This window comes from Amborella trichopoda, chromosome 11, assembly GCF_054954075.1.
Source record: "Amborella trichopoda isolate Santa Cruz 75 chromosome 11, AtrichopodaSantaCruz75HAP2 v2.0, whole genome shotgun sequence".
Classification (NCBI taxonomy): Eukaryota; Viridiplantae; Streptophyta; class Magnoliopsida; order Amborellales; family Amborellaceae; genus Amborella; species Amborella trichopoda.
Genome location: NC_142346.1, coordinates 38,163,839 through 38,174,885, shown reverse-complemented (window position 1 = coordinate 38,174,885; position 11,047 = coordinate 38,163,839).

The following is an 11,047-nucleotide window of genomic DNA, read 5'->3' as shown; positions in this document are numbered from 1 at the left end:
CCAAATCAAACGATCAAGTCAATATGCCAGCTCAATGTTGTGTTTGTAACCTAGAGGCCAACCATAAATAGTGGATGATGGAGAGGGTGCTGGACCCACTAGTTTCGCTCTTTACATGAGGGCTTATCCATTGCGTCGGCAATTGATGATACTTAAGGGCTGTTTGGATATCTGGAAATATATTGTCTACGAAATATATTACGGATGTAATACCTACAAATGGATTGTTACTGTTTGGGAAGTATTTAGATGCAATTTGGGAAATACATTGCTATTGTTTGGCTATGTCTGGAAGAAATATGAGAAATACCTTACCAACCAACTATGAAAAATATGGCTATATTTGGCTAACATGATTAGACTTTGGTTTCAACTTGATAAGTCATTGAAATAATATGATTGGAATAACATGATTTTATTGTGATAAGCCTTATTTTTATTTATTTTTTATAGAAGTCTTTCAAATGTCTCTCTATATGTAATTTCAAATAAGCAATAAATTTATTATACCAAAATCAAAATCTTATGGTACAAATTAAAAAATGGAAAGAAGTTTGATTAGTAAATTAAAAGGTTTGGTAATTGCAGTAGAAAAATTTGAAGCATTGAAGGAGACTAAAGAGGTATCTTATTTCAATTGAACTTTTACTAATATCTTATGAGAATTATGTTGTGTGAAATTTTTTATTATGAATGTGTTTTGTAATTTCTCATCGATTACCAATTATTATTTTTATTATTATACTCAAGCTTATTGCGGGTTACAACCCAAATTGGGAATAGAGAGATAAAGAATTTTTTTTACTATGATTGTAGTAAAAAACTGTCCCTCGTCATGTTCTACAACTGTTCAAATCAATTTAGATTTCTCCTTACTTTCACTTACAAATTATTAAATTTTTTTGTTTTGATATGAGAGTCAGATGAGGGGCTATAACCTAAACTACGGATAGAGGGATGTATAATTTTTTTTATTATAATTGCAGTAGAAAATTGTCCCCATACACCTGTTAAATCAATTTAGATTCCCCTTTTCATATTTCCTAGTTTCACTTTTACTTACCTTAATAATTATACAATATAGTGTATAATTGAGAGATAAAAATGTTTTTTTAAGCGCACATATTGCAGGTAGACGTACGCGGAAGATTTCCAAAGATTACTTGTAAACCTCATAATAGATTTTTCATGCCTCACCGGGTGTAATGGATTTCGTGATTTTTTAAGAAATCTTGGTTAATGTCTTTTCATTTCTTTACTATTAAAGTATACCCAAACAATGTAAATATCATATTTTCTTGTAATCTATTGTCACGTAATAGATTTCCACATACCCAAACAGCCCCTTAGACCATAAAAATTTCTGGGACAATGTGGATGACCATATTTTTTTCCTCATCTATACAATTAAGTTGCAAGATGGAACATTGAAAAAATAAAATAAAAAATAATAATAATAATTTGGAAAATCATTATTAAAAGGGTCAAAACCTTTTACAAAATTATTAAGTGATTAACAGATCTCAGTTGACAATAGAGCGTTAATTTTTTATTTTTCATTTTACTTAATCAAAAGGATTAAGAATCTTGGATAGGTATTTTAGTAATTTGACCCCATGAACAAGTAAGGTCCTCTCATTATTTGGTTCGGGTTGTGGCTGGTAAAATTACCGAAATTCCCTTCTTGTTTGGGGTTTCTAACCTTGAACGACAGTCATTTGGGCTTGGGCATTATTAAGATATTTTTTGTGGAGGCATTTGAATATAATGACCATTAAAAAAGCAAACCCCATAATGATAATTGGGGTGTTTTAACTATCTTAATGGATTTTATAACCTCGAAAATGATACTTTATCATTTTAGGAAAAGGCTGGTATGTGCTTGTTGCATGTGACATCACACGTAGGATCGACTTCTTTTCATGCTACTACTTGTCTCCACCGTCGATTAGAACCGTAAGGTGATACATGGTATATCATACATAGGATCGACTTCTTTCCATGCTACGACTTGTCTCCAGCGTCGATTAGAACTGTAAGGTGATACATGGTGTGGCATTTGCATCATCTTAATGCTGGGAAAAATGCCAACTTTATACTTTATTTTCAATAGAGTGATTTACATATGGGCCATAATTTTTTTTTATAAAATACGTAATGCTACATTTATAGATGGAAATAACAAAGGTCGGTCAATCCCCTTTATTTTTTTAAATTACCCTTCGGTCCCAGGACACCCTCGAACAATATTTTAATTGTTTTTAGTTTTCTCGTTAGTAGGGCACTGCCCTCAAGATTAAGGCACCACCATACTAACGAAAAAACTAAAAAAATATTAATTAAAATTCGGACCAAGAATTCTATCATCAGACCGAGAGGTAATTTTGAAAAATAAATAAAAAAAGTGACATTCTTTGTAATTTCTGCCTATAAATAGAGCATTTTGCATTTTAAAAAAAGTTTTAGATTCCATACGTAAATCACTCTTTTCGATAAACCTCTTGAGCGAACAATGTTATGAGTAGAGAACTTTAAACATTCTAATTAATATTAGGGAATCCTTTACATGTGGCGCTTCCAATGTATAAAATACATGTGATTGTTATTCCAGTCATTCAATCTCAATGAATGGCTGGAATAACTTTAGTCATAATCTCACAAGTTAGCCTCTAAACGTTTGATCTTGATCAATCTGCTTATAGCATTTTTGTTTTTTTTACTTATTTGATGAATTATTTTTGTATGAAATCAAGGACGTACTCTCTTCCCAAAATTCACTAAAATTTTGAACTATGGAATCATAGTGACGGACAGGAGGTTCTAGGAAATTGGTGTCTTGGTTGAAGATATATAGGGATGATTCCAATGTGGTAGTGAGTGTTCTGGCGGAGGGAAACCTAGGTGCCATGAAAGCCATGGTTAGGATGTGGGTGTTACAATGGAGGGGAGCCCACGGTTAGAGTGTCGGTGTTGCAAACGAGGGGAGCCCATGGTTAGAATGTGGGTGTTACAATGGAGGGGAGCCTAGGTACTATCAGGGCCATGGATAGAATGGGACATGCAGTTCGTCGTTTCAAAGAGAGTTTTATGAATTTTTGGGTAGAAAGACAGGCGGGAGAGTAAGTAAAGCAAGAGATAGACAGGAACAAAAGGGCCTGTCTTTTTTACTGAATTACCCAAAAAAACATTTTTTTTTTATCCAAAAAATAGATAGAAAAAAAAGAATCTTTGCATCAGATCATTCTTTTTTTGCAAAAGGATTTTGAGCAGGAATAATTTGAAAAGCCATGTGCCGGTCTCTTGTTTATATTGTATATTATGCAAAGTTCACTTGATGTTTGTTCTTAAAGCTGGTGCTAGTTTTGTATAGAAACCGAAATAAGAATTCAACTTCACTACCCAATCGCATGTATAGTTGGGGGATTTAAGATGTGAATACTTTTATTGTGCTTGTATGACTATAATTCCCATCCCAAACAAAAAGTAGGCCTAGTTTATCTCACTGCACCTTTTATGTCGGTCCTTATTTAGAATCCCCACACCCTACCTACAGTTGAGCTTTCGTGATATTTGTTTGGGAAAATATCAGAAAAAAGGGTTGAAATCCTTAAATTATCACTAAAAAAGTTAAAAGATTATAAATTATATTTAAGGGGATGCTTTTACGTTGATGTAACAATCAATTACATCCTCAATTAAAATATTAAAAATTTCCAAATTGTCCCTATACAGTGTGAGAAGTCCAAACAATTAAAGGTACTTTGATAGTTTTCCCCACAATTATCATTTAGTAGGGCCTCTTTGGGATAAAATTATCAAAGTACCTCTAATTATTCAGGATCCCAAAAACCAGGTAGGGGTAGTTTGAAAATTTTTTAATATTTTTTATTGAGGAGGTACCTAATTGATATAGTAATTTAAAAAGCATACCCTAAAGTGTAATTTGTAACCCTTTAGTAATAACTGAAGGGATTTCAACACCGTTTCTAAAATTTTCCCTATTTGTTTTTTTATAAGGGAGAATATCACCCAATGTTCGCAAAATCGAACCAGAATGGTTAGCCGGTCATGAGGCTGGGAGCGGTTCAAACCAGAACCGGACTAACCAGAGCTGCTAACCGGATTAACCAGTCAAGTAGATTTTTTTTAAAAAAAAGGCCAAAATCCCCCAAAAAAATTAAAAACAAATCGAAAAACTTAGATTAAGTATACACCATCATATTACATACATTTATCTCATAAAAATTTGATACAAATTTTTATATAATTTAATAGTTGAATAATATGAAAATATGCAAGACAATTTATAATTTCACATAAATTCAATGGGTGAAGTTACAAAGTCCAACTAACAATAGATGATGCAACAATATATGCTTCGATATTGTTTTAATGTTGATGTTGAAAAATGTTGTTTTAATGTCGACAACCCTTTAATATGGTTTAGAATTGGGTTTGAGAGCGTATTTTTTTGTAGCATGATGTTCCCAGCTTTTCGAATGGTTGTGAGTTAACGTAGTAAGAGAGAGCACCTCATTTACTTAGTAACTTGGTTATCAAATGCAGGGTGTGGGTCAACGTGTTAAGTGCTGCTTCAAATGGCCAAATCATATATTTTAAAAAAATATGACCAAGTCGATTTTCAAATAGCCAAATCGATTTTGAAATGACCAAATCAATTTTGAAATGGGCAAACCTCATTTATTCAATGACATTTTGAGTTGGGTTTTAACATGAAAAAAAGAATTTATATAAGATGGCAACTTTAAAATGTAGAAATAAGATACATATTTTTTTATTTAAAAAAAGCAGGTTAAGTTTTTATCCATTTCAGCATGTGGAAACATGAGAGATGAGTAAAACACTTTTTAGTTTCTACCTCTTTTCTTCTTAGAGGCTAATAAACAGATTTAAGGAGTATGAAATTGCAACAAATAATAGATAGCTTGTGACAAATAAAAAAACAAATTAGAAGAAAATGTCACAACTAAACAAGAAGTTGAGAACACAGACATCAATAACATACATAAAAAATAACCTTAAAAAGAAATATTTTTTTTTATATTCATCACAAAATAATATTTTTATAAAAAAAGTATATAAAACATTAAAAACAATCCACAAGCTCACCAAAAATGTATAACATTAAAAAGAAAATTTTTTTTTCCTCATATTCATCACAAATAAACATTTTTTTGTAAAAAAATATATAACATTAAAAACAATCCAACAAGCTCAACAAAAATATATAAAAAAGAATAAATTCTTTTTTTCTCATATTCATCATAAATTTCATATTTTTATAAAAACAAAGAGTGATGATCCTACGAGACGCTCCCACATCCATGTGTGTAGGACCCCAAAGAATTACCATTAAATTTGGCACAAATCTCTACAAAAGTCAAGTCCTACACCCATGTGATAACTTTGCTAGAGATCTGTGTCAAATTTAATGGTGATCCTATGTAGTCCTATACACATGAGTGTGGGAGGGTCTCATAGGATCATTACTAAAAAACAAAACGTAATTTTATTAGAAAAACTTTATTTTAAGAACCCAAAAATCGAGCCAAAGAATACATAAACTTTAGAGTAGAAATGAACCCCAAATCTTTCATTTTTTGAATAAATTGATATGGGGATATGATAGATACTTGAATTAACATTCAAATGCACCAAATTTCATGAAAACTTATTCACTATTGAGATCTTTATTAAAAAAATTGCGAATTTTTTACTTCACAAAAATTTCAGGAAAAAGCGTAGCAAAAAAAAAATGATATAAAAAAAGTTAGTCAATAGTAAATAAAAGAACCTAGTTTATTTGATAGATAAGGACTTTATGATCAAAATTCAGTGATTAATTCAATAAAAATCGATCAATTGATCGATCAGAAATCAATTTGTCTGGACAAAAATAGTTCTTCGAGCAGCAGTACTTCGGGCCCAAAAAGACCTCAAATCTTCATCATTTTGGAAAAATTGAAATATGTAAACATTGAATCCTTCAACAATCAATCAAAGCCCTCCATTTATATGAAAATATATGAGGTATTAAAGTTGCATTTGATAGAATGGTGAAAATTTATAATTTTAAAAAATCCCCATTTCAATCCGCCAAGAACTCTTTGTTTTTCGACTTCTGATTCAATAATAGATAATCTATAGAAACTTTATGATGTATAACATCAATATTGACTGAAAAAACAAAAAAAACTACAAAATGGAAGAAAAAGATGTTGCAAAATCTTGATCTATGAAAATAACAGGCATGTGTCAAATAACGGCCATTATTCTGTGCGTTAGAACGGCCTTATAACGATGTTATAATGCATGAAAACAACAGTAAACCAGACTGGTTAGGTAAACCGGCCGGTTTTGAAGAAAAACCGTCGGTTCGACATTGAACCGACTGGTTTTGACCACGATTTTCTTTGGAGAGTTCCGTCTTACCATGTGTACCACAAAACCAGCGCTAACCGGAATCGCCACCCCACCGGTAACGATCTAACCAGCCGGTTCCGGTTCTAACCAGCCGGTTTTGTGAACATTCGTAGCACCATAGTGATCAAGTAAATAATTGTAGGGATTTTTAAAGAAAAAACCTGTACGAGATGTTTTCTCTAAGATATTGAAATTCTATTAGTTTTTGCTCTATTAGTTTTTGCTTTGATTGAGCTCTTTAGAAGGGCAAATGACATTTCCCTTTCCTGTCTTTCAAAAGAGCCATGCATCTAACAACGCAAATGACTTCAGTGAAAAATCGAGTGCATTATTAATAAAGAAGATTTGAGATCAATTCAGCAACAATCACTTGTCTATCATTTTAGGCAATCAAACAAGAGGAAATAGTTCTTGATCGATGTCAACAAGGGAAAGAAGTGAAGGTCGATCCAGCCCCACACCATTACATCAAGTAGGGTTGTTGCAACACCTACTTAGGGAAATTCTCTACTACACCAAGTTGGAGAAAAAGGATTCCATTTTCCACAAAATTCAAGTTACAGCAAAAGAAGATTATATGGATTTCAATCCATATCCAACAAACCCTAGACAAGAATGATTAAGTCTCGTTTGAAGTGATAGATATTTTTTTATTTTTTTTCAAATAAGTTAATGAGGGATTTGAGAGGGTATTCCTCCCATTGTATTGATATGAGAAATAACTACAAAATGTACATATAAGAAAGAAAAGCAGTGTAAAAGGTCTCCATGTTCAGTATAATGCTCACTCAAAGCTCCCAGTGTGAGGGGAAAAGTTCACATCTCTCCTAGATAAGCTTGTGCTCTCATTCTTTGGGACTGGTATGTGTGTATCTTGAATGCCATTTCGAATTTGTCATCACTTAAAAGGATTGATTTTGATCACCATCCATTTCTATGATGATATGAAGAGCTACCTTCCACATTTTATTAAAGAACTTGTGAGAAAATCACTTTTTGAACCATTTGTCTATGTGGTCATGGGTACATGAAGCTGGTAATAAGTGAGTATTGAATCTCACCTACTATTTGGTGAATGCAATGCACACTTACAAGTGGTGAATAGGTAGTCGTGAGTCTCAATTTCTGATTTGCACATGAAGCATACGTTATCTACTTGAATACCGTTCTTTGGATTTTATTAGTTGTGAGAAGCCTACTTTAGTACGCCAACCAAGAGAATCAGGATACCCTAGGAGCATTCGGGTTTTTCCATAATGGCCTTTAGGACATTCTTTCTACTTCCATGCTCTCGAATCACTTCGTGGACACTCCTAAGGGAGAAGCAGGAGCGGTTAACTGCGCCGCTTCTCCACTAATATGATGTTGGCTAAATGAATTAGGTTCTGCTTTGAATCTTCTGGACCGAGCGTAATCCATGTTAACATCATGGAAAAAGGACATCCAGGGAGCACCTTCAACGGTGGGTGATCTCCTTAGTCAGTTTGTTTGCTAAAAGGAAGGGTTGGGCTTTCCACCACTTAAAAAAAAGATATCAAGTTACATTGGCGTGTGGAGCCCTCCACCACCTATCCATTCATGTGGCATGGTGTCCTCCCCACCTCAAAAGGTTACTTCAAGTTCAACATAGACGGTTTCTCTATTTAGAATCATGGTGCTATTGGGAGCGGGGGTATTATAAGAAATGACGGGTGGTTTTATAGTAGCCTTTGTAGCCCCCAGGTATGCATTAATTCTAATTTCATTATCATTTTATCATTTTTCCAATTAATTGGGGTCGGCTACATAAATCCTGATTCTCCATTATGCTCTATTAAAGGTCATATCCTCAGTGAGGCTATGAGTCCCATATCTTTTCGAAGTATTTTCAACTACGTCCTTTTGGGCCTACCCCTTGCCCTTTTCAGTCCTTCCACTTGAATTAATTCGCACCTCCTAACAGGTGTTGTACTTGGTTGGCATCACACATGGCCAGCCCACCTAAGTCTACTCTCTCTCATTTTATTGCTTATTGGTGCCACGCCTAACTTCTCTCGAATAAATTCATTGCGAATTCTATCCCTTTTTGGCATGCTACTCATCCATCTCAACATCCTCATATCTTCGACATTCATTCTATGGTTATATTGTTTTTTATCCTCCCAACATTCTGCCCCATAAGGCAAAGTTGGTCTCACCATAGAACTTGCCCTTTAGCCTCATTGGTATGCGGCGATCACATAAAATTCTCATTGCAATTCTCCACTTGGCCTACCCAGCTTTAATTTTGTATGCGACATCTTCATCGATCCCTCCATTTTCCTGGATTATCGACCCAAGATATCGAAAGTGCAGTCTTTTTTGTACTTCCTGACAGTCAATCTTAACTACTTCTTCATCTCTACTCCTATTATTACTAAATTTGCACTTCATATACTATGTCATAGTCCGATTAATTTTAAACATTTGGATTCTAGAGCATCCCTTTAAAGTTTTAACTTTGTGTTGACGCAATTTCGGGTCTCATCACTCAAAACTATGTTATCTGTGAACAACATGCACCACATCATGTAGGCTTCTAGTTAAGTCGTCTATAACTAAGGCAAAGAGGTACGGGCTCAATGCTAACCCTTGATGTAGATCTATTGTCACTAAAAACTTACTTGCCTCTCCACCAGTTGTTCGTATACTAGTAACCACTCCATCGTACATAACTCTCACCAAATTGATGTAGTGTCTAGAGATGCCTTCTTTTTCCAACAGCCGTCAAATCAAATTTCGAGGTACTCTATAATAAACTTTATCTAAATCGATAAAGACCATGTGGAAGTCTTTTTCCTTCGCCCTAAACTTCTCAATCAGTTGCCTAAGTAGGAAAATAGCCTAAGTTGTTGACCTTCCTGGCATAAAACCAAATTGGTTTTCAGATACACATATTTCATGCCTTAGCTGTTGCTCAATAACTCTTTCCCTGAGCTTCATAGTATGGCTCATATGCTTGATCCCTCGATAGTTTGCACAATTTTGTACGTCTCGTTTGTTTTGTAATTCATCTAGCATTTTCATTATTCTCAACACCTTGTTGAACAGCTTTGTTAGTTAGTCAATGCCAATTTTCCATCGGGATACTATCTGGTCCTAAAGCTTTTACTATCTTCGTCCTCTTCAAAGTTTCTTTCACGTTCGACATCATAATCCTACGAATGTATCTATGGCCTCCCCCGTCACATGTACCAACAGTCCCTTCTACCACTATGTTCTCATTTTGTTCGTCATTTAATAGTTTTTGAAAATACACTCTCCACCTTTCGTTGACCTCATCACCATTTGATTTTACTCTTAATACATTTAATATGGTTTAGATCCATAAACTTTTTTTTTTTCTTATTTTTGCTAATTTGAAGATATCTTTTAAATCTTCTCTTGTTTCCAATTATGGATAATTATATGCCATAAGTTTAACTTTACTTGCTATTTGTTTAGCATTTTTCTTAGCATTTTTATATTCTTCTAAGTTTTAATCATTTCTATTACAGTGCTAAGCTTTATAACATGATCATTTTTCACTAATGATATTATGAAGCTTACCATTCCACCATTAAGTTTTCTTATCGAAGTTTCTTTTCTCTCTAAATTCCTCGTAAACTTCTTGTGTCACTTTCTTGATACATTCAGCCATCTCATTCCATATTACATCGACTTCTCTTTTTCTTTTTCAACTAATTTATCCTTAACTAAGTTGATTTTCTCATTTTATAAATTCCACCACCTAGTTCTTGGACGCTCATTACTTTTACCCCTTCTTCCCTATGTCTTTATGCAGACGTCCATGACCACAAGTCTATGTTGGGTAGTCAAACTCTCTTCTGGAATAACGTTGCAGTCTTTACAAGTTGGTCGATCTACCTTCTTTACTAGAAAGATGTCTATCTGGCTTTTTTGTGTCCACTTTTGTAGGTTATTAAATTTTGTTGCGCTTTTTAAAGTAAGTGTTTGCTATTTCTAGGTCGTTGATCATAGCAAAATCTAGGATAGTTTCATCCATCACATTTCTTTTCCTGAACCCATATCCCCCATGTACCCCTTCTCTATTATCCTTCCCCACATGGCCATTTAGGTCCCCACCTAAAAAGGTTCTCTCTCTATTTAGTATGTCTTGAACTATTCTATCTATGTTCTCCCAAAATTGTCTCTCAATTTTAATAATGTTGCCAAATTTCATGCATTAGACCTGGGCATCTCTCTAATGAAGGAACTCGACTACAAGCCCCTCATCATTGAAAGACTACTTGTCAAATCCTTGAGTCAACGATGTAAGCTGCCTCGGAAGCTATGAATATTCTCAACCAACTACAAGGCCAATATATTGTCCTTTGTATCTATGTCAAAAGCAACGATGGCATACTCACCCCCAAAGATTTCTTAGATCCTCTACTTCTTTATGATGTTTGCTAATGTTCCCCTGGTTAGGGTTGTAAAATGATTGTTCGGCAATTATCTTTTACTGACTTTTAATACAATGAGTAGGGGCCTTCATCCCCATGGATTCACCCAAAAAAAAGATCACCTAAGAATTAGAGAGACCATTACTGTTAATTTTCTTTGCGAAAAAAAAGAAGAAGGG